Source organism: Tinamus guttatus, unplaced genomic scaffold (genome assembly GCF_059628265.1).
Source record: "Tinamus guttatus ecotype Peru unplaced genomic scaffold, ASM5962826v1 Tinamus_guttatus_pri_ptg000474l, whole genome shotgun sequence".
In the NCBI taxonomy this organism is placed as follows: Eukaryota; Metazoa; Chordata; class Aves; order Tinamiformes; family Tinamidae; genus Tinamus; species Tinamus guttatus.
The window spans coordinates 403,567-427,379 of NW_028289008.1; the positions used below are offsets into that span (position 1 = coordinate 403,567).

Consider the following 23,813-nt stretch of genomic DNA (forward strand, 5'->3'; position numbering starts at 1 on the left):
CACACAGATTGAGGAGTGTTACCAGAGACCACCAGATTAACCAAGGACAGCAAAGGCCTCTTATTTCCACAATGTCCCCTGCGTAGCAATCAGTAGGGCCGCTCAGATACTGAATAAATAACTACTTGGAGAGTCTGAGGATTCAGGAAAAAAGATCTTATTAGGGAACTAAAACTCATTAGGAAAAAATGGAAAGCAAAGATAAAGAGGAGAAGCAGCAGGGGAGTGCACCAACAGGAGGGATCTTTGCAGCTGCCGCTGGAAATGGGAGAGAGGCTCCATTCAGTAGCGTTTCCTCTGTCTTCCGTTCCCCTTGCCTTTGGCTTCCTTCTCCTTCCGCTCTGCAGCCGTGGTGAAGGTGATACAGTAAGCATCTAGAAAATCCATCAGCTTTGCCTTGGAAATCTTCATGCCGTTTGCTTTCAGCTCTCGGTGCAGTGCAGCCAGCTCAATTGGCTCGTAAAAGAGGACCTTGTGGTACAGGACTGAATTTGAAATGATGCAGTTTCCCACTGCGTCCAGTGTATCTGCTTCCTGGGCTGCTGTCTGAGAAGCTGGGAGCTCCTCTTCCTCATCTTCGGATATATTGCTACAAGAACTAAAAGTGAGAAAAAGTGCAAAAAACAATCAAGGAAACCACTGGTCATCAAGGGCACACTCAGAGATGCCCAAGTCCCTGGCTGCCAACCCTTGCAATGCCCTGTGTAGGATCTCCGACACCAGCAATTGCCAAAGGGAGGGAGGCAGAACACGCCACGTGTTCTGCAAACCTGCACATCGAGCTGTGCCGGTGCTGCCCGGCATTCCTTGCTCCTGCTGCACTACTGCTGACACACTTGCTCTGTGCAGCACCACACGCAGTGCTCACCGAGCAGCGCTCCCTGCTCCTCTTGCAGGCTCTCACTCCACCCTGCGAGGCTCCTTGCAGTGCCAGCTTTGAGCTCTGCCCATGTGCAGTTTCACCCGTGAGCATTTCTGTGCTCTCAGAATAGCTCACTAGCAATTAGACTGAAACGCACAACAGAAGAACTTACTTCAAGTGACAAAAGCTCAGGGAAGCTGCCTACAGTACAGATCCCCTGTATTCTGCATTGACACTTATATTTCCCATTTTCCCAGCTCATCTCTGTGCTGCACAGTAGACTCCTTCGTTAGTATTTTGTTCCCCTACCTCTGTATACCAGTAGAGACGTCACTGCCATCCAGCGAGGATGAAGATTCCTGAGAATATGAAGATTCCTGAGATGATGAGAGCATCAGCTCCTCCTTATCAGCTGCCAGAGAGCTCCTCTCTGGAGATACAGTTGGTGTCTGTCTACAGTTGGAGATTTTGGCACGTTTCCCACCAACATGCCCGTTAGTCTTCAGCTGCCTACGGCGCTTGGCTGGAGGCCTCTGTGGGAGAAGCTGGGAGGATGGGATATCATCCTCTGTGTCAGTATCCACATCCGTATCCACGTCCTGGTGAGTATCCTGGAATATGGCCTTCAACTTTAACACCATCTGGCGTTTTGGGAAAGGACGAACTCCAAATCTGAAAGAGAAAGGTAGGACTTAAGCCTAAGATAATGCTGCGCCTTCCACTGCTATAGCTCAGGAATGTGACCAGGCCAGGAAGCTCAGTGGCCAGCTGGAAGAGCATGACATTGGAAAACCATCAAGTTTTCCCCTTTAGCACAGTAGCTGCCTTTCACACCACCTACCAGCAGGTTTCTCACAGAATCACAGAATGGTTGGGGTTGGAAGGGACCTCTCGAAATCATCTAGTCCAACCCCCCTGCTCCAGCAGGGACACCTAGAACATGTGGCACAGGGTGACATCCAGGCGGGTTTGGAAGATCTCCAGGGGAGGAGACTCCACAACCTCTCTGGGCAGCCTGTTCCAGGGCTGTGACACCCGAACAGTAAAGAAGTTCTTCCTCATATGGAGATGGAACTTCCATGTATTTTTTCTGCTCATAAAGAGATGTACTTGTACTTTTTTTTTTTTTTCTAGATATACTTGTAGAAGCAGTGCTAACCTGCTCAACTCCCTCCTCAGTTCTGGGGTCTTCATAAGGGAGTAAGCTGGCATTGGTGTCATAGGAGTCTCAGGAGACTTGTCCTTCTCAGGAGACTTGTCCTTCTCTTGACAGGCAGGTTCTGCAACAGAATGAAATTGTCATCAGAATTAGTACAGAAGGATATAGGAGGGATGATATCTTCCCCTCCTGGTGGCAGATATTTTAATGTTATCTAGTAACTGTTTAAGAAGAACTACTTGTCTGCAAGCTGCTCTACTAAATACCTTTATACTGAACAGATCAACACTTTCGTCTTCCTTGGGTCTAGGATATTTGTTTTTTACTGTCTTTAAATCAGAAAACAAATTGAGCCATATGTTAGGTCTGAATAAAAAAGCCCACTGGAGGCTTTGATAGAACTGCTGCAAGGTAATTAAAAATATATGTTTACTGAATTCTGTGAAGTGGTTCTTTCCCAAGGAAGAAAATTGCATAGGAGAGACTTGATGCAGAAGAAACCGAACAAGTCAAGGTTCTGGGGGCCTGAATTAGATACTGATTTAGTGATACTGATTTCCCGATACTGTGAAGCACAGTCAGTCTCAGGTCATGTTCTAAATCCTGCTTGTTAAACTAATTACTTACGATAGTATAATTAGTAATATATCTAATAAATATTAAGGGATAAATTGCTGTTCTTAGAGCTTAGATGGAAGGAACTGTCCTAGTAAGCAGCTGACCCCAGAAGGGTATGACCCCAGAGGCTAGTGTTCTCTGTGTCATCAGACATTCAAGCAGACAAGGCCCAGCTCCTGACACCACTAAGTGCAATCTGGTGGCAAAGAGCAGCTTGGCCCTTAGTCTTGTGTGCGTCCTGAAACCGCTCACTGTGTCCTCCAGTTGGGACCAGTGCTGGACACACAAAAATCTGTTGGAAGAGCCTACAATCAGCAAACACAAGGGCAGGGCAAGTCAAAGCAAAGGCAAATCAGAAGAACTTTGCAGGAAAATATGCAGAGAGCCTACCCGTGGGCAGGAGAGGCACCTACTTCCAGCCAACCTCTATACTTCTACCACTGGAAGCAAAGCTTACCCGATGTCTTCGTGCAATTGTTAGCACATACATCAGTGATGAATGCATGAAAAACAAGACCCATTACTGCAAGGAATAATCATTCCCTAGCATGCAAAGTGAAGGCTGTTTGATTTTTTTTCCCCTCCCAGGTAATGTCTCATCATTTCTACAATGCATACGATCACTGTCAAAGCAGCAGCATGAATGGATCACAAATGGCTACGCTCCAACTATCCCACGTATTTAGTTGCACTCCCCCACATCAGAAGCTGACTGTACCTTCTTGTGCCTGGCCCTGACTGCTTTGGATTAGAAGGCCAAAACACCCTCTCAATATAGCAGGTGAACAACAAACAGGATGATCACCTAAAATGACAACAATTTAACCTACTTCAGTGAACCCTGTACAGATACAAGCTCTCACCGGGAGTCTTTGCAAGGTCTGTCGGACAGGCATCTGCTGAAGCTGACACCGTCTCAGTTAAAAAAAGCATCTGTGGGAATTCCTCCTCTTCACTATCCGAAACTTCCCAGAATCTGGGCTTCAGGAAACTTTGTATACTGCACTCTGATGACCATGCCTCAACAGGACTCTTTTTGAGGTGAAGCGAAGTTGTTGCTCCGTCACTAGGACTGCCCTGAAGAGGGGTACTGCCCTTCATTTCCTGGTCTCGGACCGGGCTCTCCCAGTCGAAAGCCCAAGAGATAGATCTGGGTCTGCTGCCAGGGCTGGCATTTGCCCAGCCAGCCAGGCTGGAGTTCTGGCTGTTTCCTCTCAATGGTGATGGATACTCAGCGTGCCAGCAGTCATCAACGGGGACTGGGGGCTCATCGTGAAGCGAGACAGTACTGCTCAAAGAAAGACGACTTTCATCAGCTGAGTTCTCCCTAGGCAACTGTTTGTCTGACAGCGATGTTTCAGGAACTTTTATGAGGCTGAGAGCCATTTCATGGTCACTGTTACCTGCCACTAAGCTCTTGGTCTCGAGTTTAGACATCGATTGCTTTATACGGTTTATACTTGTGACACGTGTCTGCGTTGCGAAATCCCTGCTTTTGGTCTGAGGTGGTGTGTCTGGCACTAGCCAGGAGCTGTCCATACCTGAAGACTCCTCGCGACTCTGCCCTTTTTCATGGCTCAGGTTCAGGCTCTGTTTGCTCTCTGTACAGGCACCTACCTGGGTGCTGGGAGGCAACTCTCTGGACATTTTTACATCATTATTTGTAAGTGATGCATCTGTAATGCGACATGAGACCTGGGATGATCTCAGCTGTATCTCAGTGACAGATGATGAGTTAGGTTTAGGTTTGGGGATCTCAGGCCCATGTGCTATGCTAGCACTTTTCAGTTGCTTGGAGATTTCCATTTCCTTCACAGGAGAGCCAGACTCTGGTAACTTCCTCTCTTGTTCTAGCTCCATTTCATCATCAGAAGATAAAACAGTAATATCAGCCTCTTTTCTGTTCTGGACTGCAACATCCGGAGTTTTTATGACAAAACTGAACAAAACTGAAGCATATTTATGCTTGTTGAAATCAGTGCAGGAAAGCTCTTCTGGAGAAATTGTGCTCTCTATGTTCCGATTTCCTGATGTAATGTCCTGCTCATTGGCTTTCTGGAAAGCTATTTTGGGAGACGGGAATGGTTTTTGATTTCTCTCTGGTGTTTTTGCTTCTCTGGGAAATTTCCTATCCGATTCTGAACACATAAGTGAAGAACCAACAGCAGAATAAAAAGACATAGAAGATTTGAGAGGAGGACTGCCACAAAAACCATCCCTTTGTGGAGAGAGGTCTTTTTGTGACTTGGAGTAAGGAAGCAAATCATTAACATCAACATGTTTTTCGCTAACAGCCTTTCCTGACTCTTTGATAACTTCTTTCATTGGAGAAGGCTCACTGTATTCTATCTGATTTTTGAAAAATAAGCATTTATAATTTTCACGCCTATCAGTATCATTGTGCAGTGAACAGTTGGTGAATTGTTGTTCTTCCAAGCGGTCGTCTCCTCCCATATTATGTGAAGCCTGAGACAACTTGAAATCTTTCCCACTTTCCCATCTCCTAACCCACTTCTGAGGCTCAAACTGACAAGACTCAAAATTGATGCTTGTGGCATTCACATTTTTGCATCCACTTGTATTCTGCATTTTCTCTTCTTCAGACAAGTCACATTTGGATGTTTCCACATCATTGTCTTCCCTCAGATGTTTGAAGTCATTGCTTATCAAGGCAGATACGGACCTTTTTGCCTCTTTTTTCTCAGTCTGCTGGTTCGCACCTTGGGCTAGCTCAGTATCACTACAGATGTTGTAATCTGTGCCTTCACTCATCTCCAGTTTGTCTTGAACCATTTTTCTTTGAGTTGCAGCAAACTCATATATTTCCTCCGGCTCCTGTTCACCCACCCCGTTGTCGTCTTCCTTCTGGCATGCAGGGTTTAGCACAGCTTCTTCTTCCTCATCTTCAGCCACCCACACTGAGTTCAGGAGCTCTTTGAAGTTCTCAGCTCTGTTATCATTATCTTCATCATCTCTCGCAGAGAGGAGATCATCTTCTGGATCCACTCCAGAAGATGCCTGGCTCTCTTCAGCGCAGTCCTTACACTTGAGCACAAGTTCCCTTAAATCAAACCTGCAAGAATGTAACAGAAATGTTAATGTTTATCTCCCTCAAAATTCATTCAAAATTCCAAAATGTTATAGTTGCCTGATCAATCTAGTGAGTCTTGTAAAGAAAGTTAAATTTAATTTGTGAAACTGTTGTGCCAAATTAGACATGCAGTTTCAACATTAATAAAGTCAATAACAATTTCAGGTTTTCACTCCGTGTCACCATAATCTTCTCAGGTTTCACACTTATTTCCTCCATTCCAAACAATGCATCGCTGCCACTACAGAGGATAATCAGTTCTCCTTGATTAGGTATGAGTTTAACTGACTATCAACATAAAAGAGCAGATTTTTTTTCCTGGTCTTTTTCAGAATTACTTTAAAAGGAGGACACCTACATTTCCAGAACTAAGTGATTTTGATCCGATAGAATGTGTTTCATCTGCTGCTGTTTCAAGTTCATTATCTAACACATGTCTAGGATCATGACTGACATAACAAATTAGCATTGCCTGCATCCACATTCTGCAAGTCTCATTCAGATTAAGTGTGTCACTAGGGCAATGCTTTGAGAATTACACTCATCACCATTGCCACCATCAGCTGTCATTAAAGATCATGAGACAAAACTTGGCAAAAGTGTTCTAGTCATAAACCAAAAATAGAAAATCTCAAGCAGATGTAACCTGAAGAAAGATTCATGAAAAAATGAGGATAAGATGTTCATATTTCACTTAAGATGGAAGCAGAGGTACTTGCATCTCAAGTGAAATGAGTTTTGTGAAAGCCACTGAAACCACAACAGAAGGTATCAGGTTAAAGTCCATGTGGCTGAAAGCATGAGGTGACCCAAAGCACACTCATATGATACAAACCTGGTAGCCAAAGCCCTCAGCTGGGGCACAATCCTAGCAGGGATGTCAGTATAAGCAGTGTAAAGATATCGCAGGAACGCGAGGACTGCCTCTTTTGTCACATCGCTCAGCAGCACCCGACGCGTCTGCTCGTCGTCATCGTCCTTCACCTTCACATATATCCCTTCGTCGTAAACCTGTGCGGTAAAAGGAAAGCAAACAAGGTCCGCTTCCTCATAACGGAACAACACCAGCAGTATCTGCTCTCTATCAGGCCACTAATTTTTTTTTTTTTTTTTTGTGTCAAAGTCTGTTCCTATGGCCAGGATTTGATGCCTCAGAGGGAAGCTAAAAGGACCAGAGATACAGAGCTCCCTGGGGAATAGGGAGCTCCATACAGCTGTTAACTTGTACCCTGAAGCTTTCAAGGACCCCTCATAAATGGTCCTAAGCACCTTGAGTTGAAACTGCTGTAATCATGCATGAGGACAAAACGAATTCTACTGATTACAGAAAGAATGACAAAACTTTGTCAAGAAGTTGGTATGGTTTGGTGGCAGCTCTGTCAGAAGGCAAGTTCCTGTCTTCAGCCCACTACCTTTCATTGCCTTTGCAGGAAATTGCACAGGAGCAGGCTGGAAACTGTATGAACCAAAATGCTTCTGGAAACACAGAAATTACTTCACTGGCCTTGCCAAAGGCACAGGTCAATGCAGCTACCTCCATAGCACCTGTGGGAGTGACAGACCTCTGTCTGGGTTAGTTACAAGCACAGCTTGTAAATACTGTCTACTCCATAATCAGCAGGTCCAGAGTGACTTGCCACTGGATCTCCAAATACTCTGTGCTTACTGTACGGCATCACTAACTCATTTGTTGTGATCAGTCTGGAATAGATGGTCAAACTCCTGTTACTGCAAAGGGGCTTTACTCGAGGGGAAGAGAAAAGTCTAACAGCAGTACTTACCAGCTGAACAGCCCGTGGACAGCGTGCATACAGCACAAACATATGGGCATAAAGGATTTCTCCAGAGTCCACTTGAAACTGGATATCACTCAAGTAGGCGTTGTTGACCATGATATTGTAATCTTCTGCCAGCATCCTGAAAGAGGACTAGAACATAGAAGGGACACAAAGACAGAAGTTGTTACAGCTGTAAGGCATTTTCCTGGCAGATAAGGAGGCAACAGCCCAGTTTGTCAGCACTGCTGTACTCTGGGTCCCAGCGTGGGTATGGCTGCCTTTGCCTTCTCAGGACTAACAGAATCCTTATCAGTGCAAGGTCTTCCATAAGAGACGTAAGCAACCTAGTCCAACACACATCTCTGGCTTTGTTTCCCTCCTTCTCCTCTCTTCAAAGCTTAGCAGCTGTGAAGAGGCAGTCACATGCTGTCTTCCACTCTACTTGTGGAACAGCCTTTTGCATTACAGCACATCATCGTCCTCGGATCTTTACCACATCATTTCCTGATGTGGCAGAGCCACTGCCTGCAGTTGGCCTCTTGCTCTGCTGTCTTCCACCATGTTTTTGAAAGCTGTAATTCCCACCTTGATGGAACTGAACTCCGTTCATAACAATTGCATAGAGCAAGAGGAATGAGGATGACCCAGGGGCAAGGTAATGAGCCTTTCCTCTCTTGTTCACTGTTTTGGTCTAGCAATGACACCTGGGAAGAAGCCCTCTGCAACAAGGGGGCAACACGGAATAAAAGAAATGCAGGTATCTAGTCCAAAGGAACTTGTGCACTTGTTACTGAAATCTCCTTTGAAAATTCCTTTATTTATTTACTTTTAAGTATTTACTCTTATAATTTTAGACTCCTTTACTGAAAGTTTGGGGAAGGCTGGTTGCCCAAGCGATCTGTGACTAGTTTAATGTCTGGCACTACCCCTACTACAAACCCATACAAGGCAATCTTCTAAAGACTCAGACTCCCTAGGTAGCAGTGTTGCTTCTGGAGGTGGCCAGTGCTTCAGAGAAGCGTGAAATACCTGCAGCCCATGGTTGAGGGAGGCTGCCTGACTGTAAGTAGAAAGCAGCTTTACCTGAGACACTAATTGTTGACCTTGTACTTTCTGAACCTAGCGCAGACTGGAAGAAAGGCAAGTTTTATCCAACTCCATGAGAGGTAGTTCCACCAGAAACAGCAGAGCTCTTTATTTTATTAGCAGGTTTCTAGGTTGGTTCAGTGGGAACTCAGCCTCTCTACTTGCTTCAGTGTGTTTGCAAGGAGCCAATACCGGTTAGCATGGAAACGGCAGCACACGCTGGGCCATTTCTTCCAGGCTTCACAGGTGGGCTAGAGGAGACTCTGCACGTCATGGACTGCTCTCCAAGGGCAAGACAGGAAGCTCAGTCTGGAAACCTGTTAGGTGTTTCTTGCTCTCTTTTTCTTGGCAGGTAGGACACCTGCAAGACGGTACCCCGAGAAGGCAGGCACTGCTTTCCAGGCAGGAAGCCCAGAACAGCCTTCCTGCTGACACTAAAATTATGACTCGAAAATGGGGAAATTAAGTAAGAACAGAAATATTCTGGTTGCACCATTCTCTGTGCAAAAGAAAGACTGGAAAGGAAGATAAGAGGAGAGGCATTGACAAAGTTCTGGTCAGAACCATGCAAAATGGGTGCGTACATGAGCCTGGATGAAACCCCAGACAGTTCTGTCTCTCCTGGTCTCCAGGAAGTGTGGCCTGTGTCATCTAGGCTGGGCATCAAAGCAGAGTACTACCTAAGTGCTGAGCAGATACATCCCTAGTAACTACCCCCAAATACTCTATGCACTACAGCCTCAATATTTAACCTGGTTCTCTTTGTGTAAATTATGCACAAATTTGCTTTATGTTACCTGTTATTTTAAATTAAGTAGGACAAACACTCTGAAACACCCACAAGCCTGCCTGTGGGCATCAATGAAACATCACGTATTTGGACTTCAGCTTTGCCTAGGATGATTCCTGTGAGTGACTGTAATGCTTAAACATCTCTGTTTCTGTGAAAATGAATGGGAAATACTCCATACTTCTGGAAATTAATCAAATAGGAGAGGCTTTTTTTTTTTTTTTTTTTAACAAATAAACAATACAAAAATACAGTGCAAATAAACAATACAAAAAAGGGGAAAAATAACATTTGTCCTTACATTTATATCGTTGCTTCTCGGAAATCTCTTCTCTATGGGTAGAAGGGCAAAGCCACTTAGTGAAGAATCACTGGAAGTCAATTCTTTTCCTCAAAGAAGAAAAGGCACATCTCAAGTCAGGTACAAACTTCTTGTAAGACAGAATGAAGTGGCAACTCTTAACTGCCATTTCTTCCTTGCCATGACAACTCCCCAAGAGACTCCTGTCCCAGGCTGACATTTCTGAGCTGAACGGTTCAGCCTCCCCCTCTTGGCTTTATCAGATGCATTTGGTTTTCTTGGCATATGACCAGCAGCCATTTGCTGCAGCTTAATAGGAGAATTGAGGGAATTTTACCCAAGTCAAGTACAAAGCAGAGAGACATTAGATTTAGCAACCATAGTCTTCACTGATGAGTGAACAGGAGACACACAGTGCATATATTATGCTAAATGGTTGGACAATTTTAAGGCTACCATTGGTCTTGGAATGTGCCGTTGTGCAATGCACACCACTGTAACCAGGGAAGTTAGAGCTGCTCTTGAAGGAATTCTAGGTGGTGGACTTTTTTCAGCCTGTACAGATCAACTTCAGGGACTGTGTATCCATGTACCAACACAACATCATCTCTTAACGCTCTTCTTTCACCAGGTCTTCTCCTGGTGAAACCTCGTAAGACAGTGCTGTCGGCAAAAGCTACTAGGCAGAAAAGAGCATATATTTTGGGGATATATTTTTGCCTCACGATTGGCCGTGTCTGGGCCCCCGGCTGGCAGAAATGCATCTGACACCTTTAAAGGATTTTTAAAATAAAATTTAGAAGCTGCTGTCTAAGAGGAGCTCTTCTTAAATATTGGGATCTATGAATCATTTCAGAAATGTCAACTTGATTGTACCTAAAGCCTACTACAGAACAATGCCCCCAAATATCACCCCCTGGATCAACAATATCATCTTGCGGCTGCTGCCACTGCTCTCCAAGTTCAGTATGGCTAAACGTGGCTCCTCATAGCTGATGACACCAGAGAGGAGGCTCATGAGGCTGCCAGAACTTACTTGGCTGCTCTACTTCCTGAGCGTCGTTAAGCTCAAGCCTCCACTGAGTTTGTGCTTCCATGGCCAACTCAACCAGTTGCTGCAGAGTCTGAACGTGAACCTTCTCGCCCTGAGACGAAATCTGTCCAGCCCGTTCAGAGCCCGAGTCGGCTTCATCAGCAGCTTTTTCTCCAGTCTCTGGAGAAGCAGGATAATGAGGACTGAGATCAGGCTGAAGTTGCTGAGATACTTCTGGTTGATCAGATCCCACTGATGGCAGAGAAGTCTCTGACTTATAATTCTGATCAAAGGAGAGAAAAAAAAGACATCGATAAAATAATTTTGTATGTATTTGCAGAGCTCAGAGTACAGTCTCTGAATTGATCTCTAGTTCATACTTTCAAAATATCTTAATAAATATTAATAAAATACTTTGAGCGATCCCCAGATACATACTTGCTCTCCAAGAAGATAGTGCTATAAGGCGACAGACTAAAAGGTCCTGTCTGTTTCTGTAGGCAGCATTTATAAAACTACAGAAAAACGAGAGGCAAGACATCTGGATAATAACAGAGTGAGACCGCCCGGTTTAAAACTGGATCACAGTCCTGCATGCAGCTTCAGGCAGTGGGATACATGGGGAAAGCCTGAAATGCAAACGCTTCACTTTACAACCCTAGGAGTGCCCACCCCCTCCTCAGTGTAACACACAAGCATCCATCTTCAGTGTGAACTTTCCACACTGTTCCTTGCTGCCTTGATACAAAACATGAGTAAAGAAAGAGAAAGGCTCTGATTATAATCAGTCAGAGAAAAGTATCAAGAAGGAACACAAGAGTCAGGCTACTGTAAAAATAGCTAAGCTAGTGGCAAAATGAAGAGGCTCAAGCCCTCTCACTCAGTGCTCTGCTCCCATTTGTTTTGTCTTCCAAAAGCCCAAAGAACAGCACGGCAACACAAGCCTCAGCCTCCTGTCCAAAAGGGAGAAGCGAAAGTTCAAGATCACCAAACCTACTTGTGTGAGACCAGGGGACAGTTGTGCAGGAGCAGAGAGCATGCAGAGCATGGGGTGACTCACTTACATGGCAGAAAAGAGAAGGGCTACAGAGCAAGTAAACTGTGGCACACAAATACCAGAGGAAGGAGAAAAGAGCATCCCACCTGCACAGTTATGCAAGGTACGATTGGAGGGGTCAGTTCAGCAGTGTAGAATGATTCAGGGTCGCAGGGCCCTGTTAGAGCATTGCTGTTCCATAAAGGGCAGTCCTTGTTTCTGGGCGATGGCATGAGCCAGTCTGTTTTCTCAGATCCATCCTCCAAAATCCTGCTGGTGGGAAGCCGAGGAGTGGGAGGGAATTCCATCTCTTGTGTAAGCACCATGGCGGCTCGCTCTTCAGTCCTTTTGCGGGCTGTCTCTGGATCCCGCAGCAGTAACGGTGGAGGAGTAGTTGGGCCTCTTTTACGTGTTCTTTTCTCTTTAAAAAGAAAAGCAAAAGAAACCCAAATAAATGAACAGCTGAACACATAAGCAGAGGAACTGAACCTGCCAGCTTTTTCAAGTGTTGCAGTTGGCAATGATCAAAATGCAACTACAGCAGAACACAAGACTTCTGCAATAAGTCCCAAGCCTCCCATTACTTCTGCCAGAGAAACAAACCTTCAGGGAAGACTTATTCGTGCCCACATGGTCCTGCTGGGCTGAGCTGTCAAATCAGATCACTATGAAAGCAACTGATACCTATGTGCAGGCTACCTTCCAGACCCTTTGAACAGTGAGCGTACAGTGCTTTTGGCGAGTTAGCAGCGCTTCACTCAAAAAAGAGAGAGAGAGAGAGAAGAAAAAAGACTCCAAAGCCATGAAGGACTGCTTTTGGTGCGTCTTGATCACTGGTGATGGTCACTCATGTCAAACCACAGCACATATGAATCCTGCACAGCTATCATTTGTCAGGTCTGTTTCTCAGGTCTGTTTCTTTACTGCCTTTGACTTCCTAATTCCCAATATAATTGGCAGTGGTTATCAGCAGGAAGAGATTGAGGAGAGCCACGAAGAGCAAAGTGTCTCCTATGTGCAGAACTCAACCTTCCCCCAGGGCAACTGGCTTCTTTTCTGACCATTTTTGTGCATTTAAATAGCAAACCGCAGGTTCAACGTGTGTAGTTGTATGCACATATACTTCAGAAAGAAAGCAGAGCAAGGAGAGAAGGATGAAAAAGTTGCATAATCAAGGGTATGGGACAGTGAATAAGAAAAATGTACTGCAAAAAAAATAACAATGGTCTTTTCCCTGGATTTCAGCGAAACATCCTGCAGCCTCCCTTGGCTATCTGTATGTGGATACTTTGCATTACTCCATCTCGGACAACTTAAATGAAACAGAAGTGTGCTTGTCATCCCCTATGCCCAACAGAAAAGTTGGTAGTGAAGAGCAGGCTGTTACATCACTCCTCCAATAGTACAGCCTGAGACACTCACGGTGACACATACCTGATCCAGGCTTCCATTTGATTGGCAAGGCAGCCACGGGTTTCATATTTGCAGCTACTGCTGCTTGTTCACGCTTTTCTTGCTCCAAGAGAGAGCGTGACATTGCCATAGCAACCTGCAGATCTTCATCCTGAGGTTCCATTTTGATCCTCTTTTTCATTTCCTTTGAGTCATCTCCGGAGAACTCTTTGCGCTTTGATATGTTTGGTTGATTGCTGAAACGTAAGAATGCAGCAGAAAGCCCAAGTTAACCTAACATAATTGGATCAGAGACAAGAAACCCTGAGCACTTCAGACCAGCTGCCCCCCTTCCTCAGAGAGATTCCCATATCCAGAATAATAAGAAAGCATCAACAGTACTTTTTTCTGTGGAGGAAAGAAAAGGATTTCTTATCATGCGTGGAATTCACAGCAATTTGGAGAAAATCTTATGTTTACCTTTCCAAAATAAGACTGCAGCACTGACAAACTGCCTTTTTTTTTTTTTTTTTTTTGCAAGGGCAGGAATGGCCTTAACCATCTGCTACCTCAAACCTAAACTTTGTATCAAAGGGCAAAAATCAGGTTGAAGTCAAGAACACCATCACCAAAACCGTTCTGCCAATCTTACACTTCCACAGTAAACAAGCAATGGCCCTTCCTCAGCACAATAAGACTTAAAAGTCCTTTGGATACATTTCAGGCAGGCACCACTCGCTATACTCTGAACATTGTGCTCAAATCCCAAAGAGCAGATACATCTCTGCACCCAGCACAATTCAAAACAGCCTGTATGTTTCCTCCTTGACTCTGTGGATAAGGCCCATGTATCCAGGACAGCAACGAGCCGAAAAGCTGAGGCCTTGGAAACACAGATACTCCGAAGAGACTGTATGCTCATATAGCATGTTCTGCTTAATAAGCTCAACCACGCTATTCAGCTTTATTACGTAATTACCTCTCAGAGCATAAATATTTCTGACAAATTAGTGTAAGATTATTTACTTCCCATTTTGCTCCTGTCTGCTGACTCATAGTCATCCACCACCTGATCACTTTTGAAGGAAAGCAAGATTTTCACCAAAATCTTACCTGGGATACTTAGGAGAAGGCAACTCCAAACTGAGACACCTGCAGTGCCTGAAGCAGCATTTTAGGAGGAACATCCATCTTCACAGCACAGCGTTTCAAGTGAGTAGTTTGGCTCTCGGAAGTTTGGAAATGTTTGCCACAGACGAGACAATCAGGGATTGCTGGTTTGCTGGAGGAGGAGATCTCTGCTGCCTCCATCTCATCCAGACACCTGGAGGATGATGGAAATAAAACAAAACAAAATAAAATAAAATGCTCTTTTTGAACCTTGCCTCCTGAAATGCTGTAATTGAGCAACTCCAACTACTTAAGCAAGCTGTTTACAATACTTTCTTTACAGAGAAGCACAGACTTTTCATTTATAAAGAGCTAGCTGTATGTAATATTTTAACAGTATTTGATATTTACCACTAAGGAAACTGTTATAGAGTGCTGGCATCAATTTAAGCCCACACCATTCTGACAAAAGAAAACACAAGGATCCTTCCCTTAGCCTTCCACTCTCCTTACCTGTGGAAAGCAAAGGTCTATAGTGCATATATATAGTATTTACAAAGGTATATAGTGCATAGTTTTACAAAAGTATATAGTGCATAGTCTATGTATTTATTCATCTTGCAAAACAGTATCACATCTTTCCTTCAGCGAATAGCTCAGATTTGCAAACAGCTGACATACCAAATGTTCTTAGGAAATCATTATATAAATGAATAAATGGTGTTGAAATGGGCAGATTTCAAAATGGACACTAACGGGTAGCTTTGCTACCTAGTCTGCAATTACATCTTCTCTAAGGCACTGCTGCTGAAAGCCACACTGGCCTTTCATGCTAGTGCTTCACCTATTAACGTGCTGCCCCCGTCGTGTTGTGTTCATGGCTGAAAGATCCTTCTGGCAGATCTGACAAAAAAACAAGCCCTTCTCCTCTAGGCTTTCCGGGACTTCCTCCTTGATCTTCTGCTGAAGGGCAAAAGCCAAAGCACCATCGTCCTTTGTGGATGGAAGATCGTGGGTAACTGGCACAGAAGGGAGAGATGATAGAGTTAAACATCTTGTAGTGAAAGGCATGAAACTGTTACATTTGTCATGATTATTTTATTAACTTAAAAAACCCCTGCAATCTTCCTGTTGCATCTTCACATCTCATTTCTCACAAGGGAATGCACAAACAGTACAGGAGAGCACTACCCCAGGAGTGGAAGGTGGCAATTGGTTCATCGCACATTATGTATCAGAACCAAAAGGAGAGTTATGTTTTAGATGAAGTTTCTGGGAGAACATGGGGTCTTAAACATTACATATTAAACACAGGAAATTCTCATGTCCATAGAGAACCAGCAGGGCCTTGACTTTTAAAGGGGCCTTGACTTTTAAAGCACCAAAACACCAAAAAAGTGCTATGAATTCAAATTGCTACGGATTCAATTCATCTGCATAGAACATCCTATTTTGTAAGTGCTCAGAGATTTACAGAAGACACGGAGTAACTAAGGTCATATTTATATGAGCTACACAATATTGCCCCTGAGAAGAACGACTGGATTTACTGATGCTCTTAGAATCTCAACCTGTTTCCAGAAAGTAAATTCTCTCTCCAGAACTTAACATAAAATCAAATTTCAGCCTCACAAAAGATCTAGGAGAGAAGTATAGAGATCAATACACATTGATCAATAGAGAAAGCAAGTTCTCAGACATGTGGAGCGATTTATTCATCATTACACAAGCCACCTGTCCAGCTGTGAACAAAGCCCAGGAATCCAGACTGCTGCTCATGCAATCACCCTAAGCAGCCCTCAGCACTCTCCATGCACACACAGGAGCTAAATAACAGCAGAAACGTACCTTTTTCCGGGTTCTCTTCCTCGCTTTCATCAGAGGAATTCCTGCTAGCTGCAGCCTTTGGCAAGCTATCGCCCAGGCTATGTTTTAGCTGCTCAGGTGCCACTCTCTTGAAGTGCTGCATTCCCTCCACCGCCAGCTTTGCTGCCCGCACCTTCGACCCAGGCAGCAGTGGTGTCTTCAAGGTGTCTGAAGAGCAGGTCTCTGGTTGTGAAGGACGGAAGGATAGTGTAGTCTGGGAACAGTCACTCGGAGCATTCACTGAAGGGGACAAAGCACAGTTTCCCAGTCAGAATTAAACAGGTAACTGAGCTGCCCAGGGAGCTCTTGGGAAGCTTCCCAAAACAGCAACCTGAGATAGTCAAAAAAAATGAACATGTTTCTACTCTGATCTTCAAGCCCTATCCATGCTTCGGACTTTCAGGCTCAGAACCAAGCAACAGGTGTTCCTAAGGAGGGGTGGTAACGAGCAGCAGGCTAACAGCTCAGTGTATCTCCGCTCTGCTTTGAGGCAACCTGTGAGATCAGACCAAAGATCTCACCAGCCCAGTTTCTGAGTGCAGTCACTAGTAGATAATTACGAAAGGGTATCAGGCAGAACAAGTACAAAATAATCCTTCTCCTGGTTGACCTTAGCTGTCAGCTTAAGGATTTCATGCACTGGTGACTGCCTTCTGGTCATCATATTTAGTCATCACTGAAAGACCAATCCTTCATGAATTAACCCAGAACCTTTCTTAATTTATTTTTTTGGCCTTGGTGACAGTCAATGGCAACATAATTCAACATTCAATACAATAACACACTGTGAAAAAAACACTTTGATATAATCTAAACTTGCTTCTTGATGATTTGAGGGATGATTTACATTCTGAAGTCGCAAAAAAAAAGGTAATGACTCCCTCATATATCACTCAGCACTTAGGTTTCACCTTACTGAAGAACTGCATACCTCCTCCAGACTTCTAAAGAGCTCTACTGAACTGAGTCTTTTCAGTACTAGCCTATTTTCTGTCTGAAAGATTTCAGTGCACGCACCTGTCAGATTCCTCTTGGTAGAGTAACTGGTCACTGTGCGCAGCTGGCTGTCAGGGAAAGCGCTTCTCCTGTCTTCTTGTGACGTCCCACCACTACTGCAGGGCACAGCATCATCGTCTTCTTCACGCATCCCTGTCGGCACCTTAGAACCCAAATTTTGTGGCAAATCTTTCCCCTTCACTACTGGAGAGCAATGATCAATTTGGCTCCCAGGAACAGATCTGCCTGTTGTAGTGGTCTTTGTCCATTTCTGAACCTTCTTTGTTGCCTCAGTATCCTCAGCTTTCTCCTCAGTATCCTCAGCTTTCTCCTCAGTATCCTCAGCTTTCTTCTTTGCCCTACCGACAATTTTTGCCCACACTACTTTAAATTCATTGTCCTCTTCATCCATGGTGCTGCAGGCTGCAGTAATGCTGCCTAGCAGCGCTACAGGGAAAGATCTCAGGAACAGTCAGGGCTGCGTCTTCTCTGGCTCGCCGCCTTCATTCTTCAGACGCCAGCACTTCTCCACTGTTCCAACGGTGGACTTTCCTCTGTGATTAATTCATCTGCATAGAATATATTATAGCATTTAGTGCAGCACATTCTCCAAGGACCCTGCTTATTTTCACTCAGCACAGTGATGACTTTCTTGTTCAGAGGATTTTGGAATGGAAGTGAAGCATTTCAATCTGCCCAAAGCACGTGTAGGATCTTCATGGTACGCTAGAGGGCTTCAGAAAGATTTACTGAAGCCCTTTAATGGAAAAACCTCTAAAAGGTGGATATGTAAGATGGTATACGCAGATGCAGTGTGAAACAGGCCTCTGGTACCAATTTGAAAGAGGACATTCTTTGAAGACTCTTCTTTGAAGGAGAAGAGATTCTCATATAAAATATTGCAGCACATAAGTATAATAGCACATATAGACCCAAAACACTAATACTGTACTTTCAGCACAGACAGACACAGGCCACATTCAAAAGCATGCTGACCTCTCCTTTGAGGTCAGAATCCTGCCTGGAGCTCAGAATTTGAGATGTCCCACTTGTATATGCATCCATATCTACATTTACATAACACAGCAAAAATGAATGTATTCACTCCCATAAGGTGGGGAGGAAAGACTGTCACTCGGAGTGCAAAATTTCATTTTGTGACACAGCATATTTAAAGAAGAGAGCCTGTCCCCATGCTGAAAAGCAGCTCACAGAGTAAGGCTTAGCAGTGCTTGGCCTTGCAGAAGAGTTTCTCGGACAGATGAGAGAGCACATCTAACAAATGTGCCCACCCTTCTTTCACCTCTGTGTTCTTACCTCCTCCTTTGGCTACTCAGTAGACACTGACCATGTTTCATAAACTGTTGTCAAATACACCAGATAAAACTATTGTCTCTTTCTTAGCTGGTTTAAATTAGCTTCTTAAACTAATTTAAAAAAACCTGATTTAACTAAGTTTCTTAATCTTTCTCTACAGTAAGAATAACAGTGCTAGCTAGTGATTTCTTGGAACAGCAATAGGTACAATAACATCCATATGGAAATGCCATCAATCCCTGAGCAACACTAGAACTAGATTTCTATTCTTAGACATTTTGATTGTCCTCTTCTTCCTAGCCCTATGTTCACTACGGTTCTGGCTATTTTAATGGAGCTTTTATATTGACTCCCAAATCCATTTCTTTCAAAACTTAAACAGAGTGTTTCATTTGGAATGGCAGCAGCTGTGGTTCAGTTTCTCCAATAAAGCTCTGGGCACCAAAAGACTCAAAATGCAGGAAGAACACAAGCAGGATTGTTTTCTCAAATGGCTTGGCTGCAGCCATGCAAGGCTAAGGAATGCTGGTTACACATTTTCACAGGTCAGCCTTTCCTATAAGCAATTACAGATGTTAATGGATTTATCTATTTTAAATTCAACCTCCCAAACCTGCAGAGGACTTTGCTGTAAGTCTTGGATCATTTCCTGAGAGAGAAATTGACATTTTCTGTAACCAGTTCATAAATTTATTTTTTTCAGACAGAATCTTGGAGTAGTTATCACTACAAATTGACCTTTTTTTTTTTTCCTAAGGAGGAGGAGGCACACAGAGAATCTCACATCCTCCATGGCTTTAAATAACTCTCACAGACATATGCGTACACATGTCATATTATTTACGGTGACTTCCTGATGTTAAACTTTTGTTTGCAATTAATACTGAATGCCCCAGGCAGATCACGTGAGATGTATAAGCAATGCAAACCTAAGGATTAATCTATCTTACTCCTCCATCTACAGACGTGTAGTGAGGCGTAGGCACAGACCAGGATCCTCTAAATACATCTGATCATGCTGTTATTGATGTACCTTAAAGCCCCTTTGGCACCATCTTGTAGAGCTTGTCAAGTAACGGTCTTGCAAAATTATTTATTTCAATATAGAATTTGATTAATTTTGTAAGATTTTAGGACTCTACAAATCACACAAGCTGGTCAAATAAAATAAACAGCAGCACTTACCTATCCACTTAGATGTTCGGTCTACAGCCCAACTGAACCTTTTGATGTATATAGTCAAAATAGCACAGAGCAGCAAGAACCTAGATGGTTCTTGAAGATGGAACCTAGAAATTGGGAGGAAAGGGTTAGATTTTAGTGTATTTTTACTAATTCCTCTTTTTGCTCAAGTTCCAAGCTTCAGAGGGTGGGAGAAGGTGACAGCACATGCTCTAATGGTGCTAAGTTTAGCCACTTCCACAAGTACCTGTGTACTTAAATATGTGTGTGAATTCAAATATTACTCAGGATCTGCTCAGCCCAGCACTGCTCCCAGCAGTGAACAGCACTGCTCCTGCAGAAAACAAACAAACAAACAAACAACAAACCCCCCCAACGCAGCTCTTTGGAAGTCAGAATAGATCAGGCTAGATAAAGTCCTGAACAACACAACGCAATTCGAGAGCTGACCCTATTTTGAGCAGAAAGTTGGGACTCATGATACCATGAATAGTCTGCCCTTTCTTTTTCCATCTTGTTTCCTAATAACTTGCTTGAACCCAGAACCACAACTCTATGGCACACTCTCTCCTACTGAGACATAATGCAAGAGCTGCACAGTGCAGGTTCTCTGGCTTTGTGGAAGTGCCAATATAATATATAATACCGAGGAGAGAGAACAGGAGTTACTCAGTGAGCAGAGCACAAATATAAGTGTAGAAGACAAATTCCAAATCAGGTACTAACCTTTCTGCTCTAGTCTCTGTCAGTCTTCCTATGCCAGACAAGGGTAACTGAAACAGATAGGGAAATACAAGCAATGACAAATTAACAAGCAAAAAATAACGGCTAAAAAAAAAAAAAAAAAAAAACAGACTTTAAGAAGCAACCTTAGCAATGACCAGCATCATTGTCTACCAGACACTACCCACTTATGTTCCCTCATAACCCGTCAGTGCATCATGTTCATGTTTCCTTTAAAGCAACCCCCCTCACTAGTACCTCGTACATAAGGCAAAACATTTTATATCTAGTAAAATTTTTATCACGTTGCAGAAATTAATTTTAAATCGGTACTTACATGACAAAAACTGCCCCTGTTTTTTAAGTGTTATAGAAACTAACCTCCTATTTTACAGAGCATCTTATTGAAAACAGAAAAACTTCACATTATACCTCCTATGGAAGGATAAAGGGGAAGTAATCATAAAAATAAAAAGTAACGGTTGCTCAGTGCAAATTTTCATGGCTTGTATGCAAACACAGTAACATACAAATCAGGAATCTATGCAGCGGGTGTTTCAAAATGAAAAATACAACTGAGAATTAAGCACAGAGCCGCGGCCCGCGGAGGAGATCGGGGGCGCCGGTGCCGCCGCTCCCGCCCGGTCCTCGCCGCCCCCGGCCCGCCGCTGACCTCTCCGCCGCAGCCGCGGCTCCCTCCGCTCCTCGCACCCCGCCACAACACCGGGAAGGACCGCAGCGAAGCGCATGCACCGCGCGCCAACGGCCCGCGCTTGCCGCTGCTCGGGCGGTGCGCGCAGGCGCGTCCGAGCCGAGCGACGCAGGCGCAACACAGACTTCCTGACGCCACAGCGGTTGCCGTGGTGACGGGCCCCGCCCTGCGAGCCGGGCCCAACGGCCGCCGCTCGCCAACGGCGCCCCCTGAGGGCCGCCCGCCCCGAGCGCGGGAAAATAAATAAAAAAACGCTCAAATATGGAGTAAAACCCTAAAACACCGATCCGCTGGGCACACCGCTCACCCGCTCTCGGGCAAAAACAGCGCCAAAGCACGAAAACTTACAGCAGGGAGGGGCGCTTCTATTAAGAATTAAGGTCTTTGAAACATCCAATGCTAGAAACACATACATGTTGAGGAGATAAAGACGGAGCCTCTGCTTGCGAGCATCAAATATTTGCTTTTTCAGCTCTGTGGTTAAAACCCGCAGTGGTCATTTGCGGGCCACAAAGCTGCTGCTAAAGTCCATTAAATCCTCCTGCTCCAGGGATTTAACAAGCCCCTTCCTGCTTGCAATGAAGCTGGAAGGTGGACAGCTCCATCGCTCAGGCTTTCACAGAGCCCATCGGTCAAGCGACAGAGCATTACCTTTCATTTGTGCTTTCTGCTACCTGGAGTTGACAAGGAAGACGGATGTTGCCTTTCCACAGCATTTAGTTTGGGCTCAGATCACACACTGCATTTTAATTTCAGACTGTGTTCAAAAGCAATTGAGTTAGTTGTGGCTAAAGGTCTAAAGGTTTGAAGCTTGCAAAAACTGACATGAAAAACTCCTTTGTTTTTGTGTCTTTCAACACTTCTGCTGGTTTATTCAACTTTTTTTTAAGTTGCTACACTTCATGGGAATTAGAAATGCTCTTAAGAAAATCCTGCAAGAACTTGCAAGCAAATATTGCACAAATATACCGAAAATACTCCAGTTAGGAGGCACTGAGACATTGCGTCGGTTCCACAATTACTACTAAGCCAAGTCACAGTAATATTTTGCTGCACAGTACTATAAATGCCATTCTTGAGCACCAACTACTTAAAATAAAAACCCAAACTAAATGTTAGAGACACAGGAAACATAGTATAGGGAGAGAGCTAAATTATTCCAAACAATCTTACTTTTGCCTTCATATTCTCATCTGTGTTTCCAAATAGACAAAGCAAGGCAGGGACTAAGCAAGAGACAAAACCCTTATATACAGCCCTTAAAAACTAACACATAAGGTTAAACCTTAGCTTTCTAGAAATGTCAGATCACATTCCTCACCTTCCAGCATAGCACTTGCTAGTACTGAGCCCCAAAGGCCAAGTTCTCTGGGATAGATGTTACTGGGTTAGGTGGCGAATCGCACTGAATTGTCCAATGAAAAACACCGACACTTAAAAGAGGAGGATCCCTCAAAAATGTGAAATGCATAACACGCACAGGAATCTGTTTTTTCATCATCTGAATCATTTACAACTTGTGTTCAACTTCTATACGACAACCACCTTGAACCTTGCTGATCCATGTGAATACCTTGCAGCCTTTTTAAAATCTGCACTTAAAAACAACCAGCTGTATTGTAGTATTATTATATAAACAGACTCCAAAGCAAAGAGATTTAACAGTATCTGCTAGTATCTGTAGATGTTCATACTGGTAAAGCTGTATCTATTTCACAGCACATTTCTATGCTTCTGACCATTGCTGCAATGCAACAAGGTCATCGTTGCTACAAAAGCCTCCATTTGCTATTTGCACCCAAGAGTATTTGGAAGACGCTGCCTATATATAGATATATAAAGATATATTGTCTTTTATTAATAGAAGAAAGATAATAAGTATTACCAGCTAGCTGGGGTCCGGGCTTTCCCACGCAGGGGTCACACCACGGACCCCGACCACTTCGAGCGTCCCTCTTTTATACCGTTCTTACCCAAGAGTGTTCCCCCTCCCGTTTTCCTGTTTTGCATTCTTGTTAATGTTATCTATTTTGCTGAATTAAAACATCTGGATAAGCAGCCCCCCTATCATCCTGATTGAGGGCAGGGCACCCTAACCCCGCCACCTATCAAGGGTCCAGACCTTGCCATGAGCAGGGCATCCTGACCCTGCCATCTATCAAGGGTTCTGCCCCTGCCATGAGCAAGACATCCGGACTCTGCCAGTTATCATGGGTCCTTGTGCTCTAAGACTCAGCTTATTCTACATTAGCTATTTAACCCCTACCTTCCCTGCTAATGCACCCTACACTGCTCCCTTCTCGCAGGGAAGACACAGGGGTGTGAAGATGCGCTCTGCACCCAGCTCTGCACGGGCTGTGATTGAGAGCAGCATCCCCCAGGCCCAGGGTGCTGTGTGCCCGGGACAGTGACTCTGCAGCCTGCGAGGGGCAGCACTGCCCAGGGTGCTCCCCACAGCGCTGCGGGGAAGCGCTGCGTGGGGAGACAGACACCCGTCAGGGCAGGTTCATTCTGCTGCTAAGAGGCTGCTGCAGAGTGAAGTCTGCTCACAGCTCCAGCTCATACACAGGGCATGTGCGAGGGGTCCTTTACAGGAGAAGATCAAGAGAAGCGCTATTTGGGAGGGAAGGAGCTTTCCTTCATGTCTCTGCTCTTTCAGTCCGCTTATTATGGCAAGGAGAATGAAGGAACGAGTTTTCTGTTTTGACAAAGAAATGGGAGTCCTAAACCTTCACTCTGAAAGATTAATAGGTGTGTGAGA

General features: G+C 44.3%; 1 pseudogene; it reads right to left on the reverse strand.

The window, feature by feature from the left end:
• Positions 1-282: 282 nt before the first annotated feature.
• Positions 283-17,530, reverse strand: LOC148592957 (structure-specific endonuclease subunit SLX4-like; annotated as a pseudogene).
• Between the last annotated feature and the right edge of the window lie 6,283 nt (positions 17,531-23,813).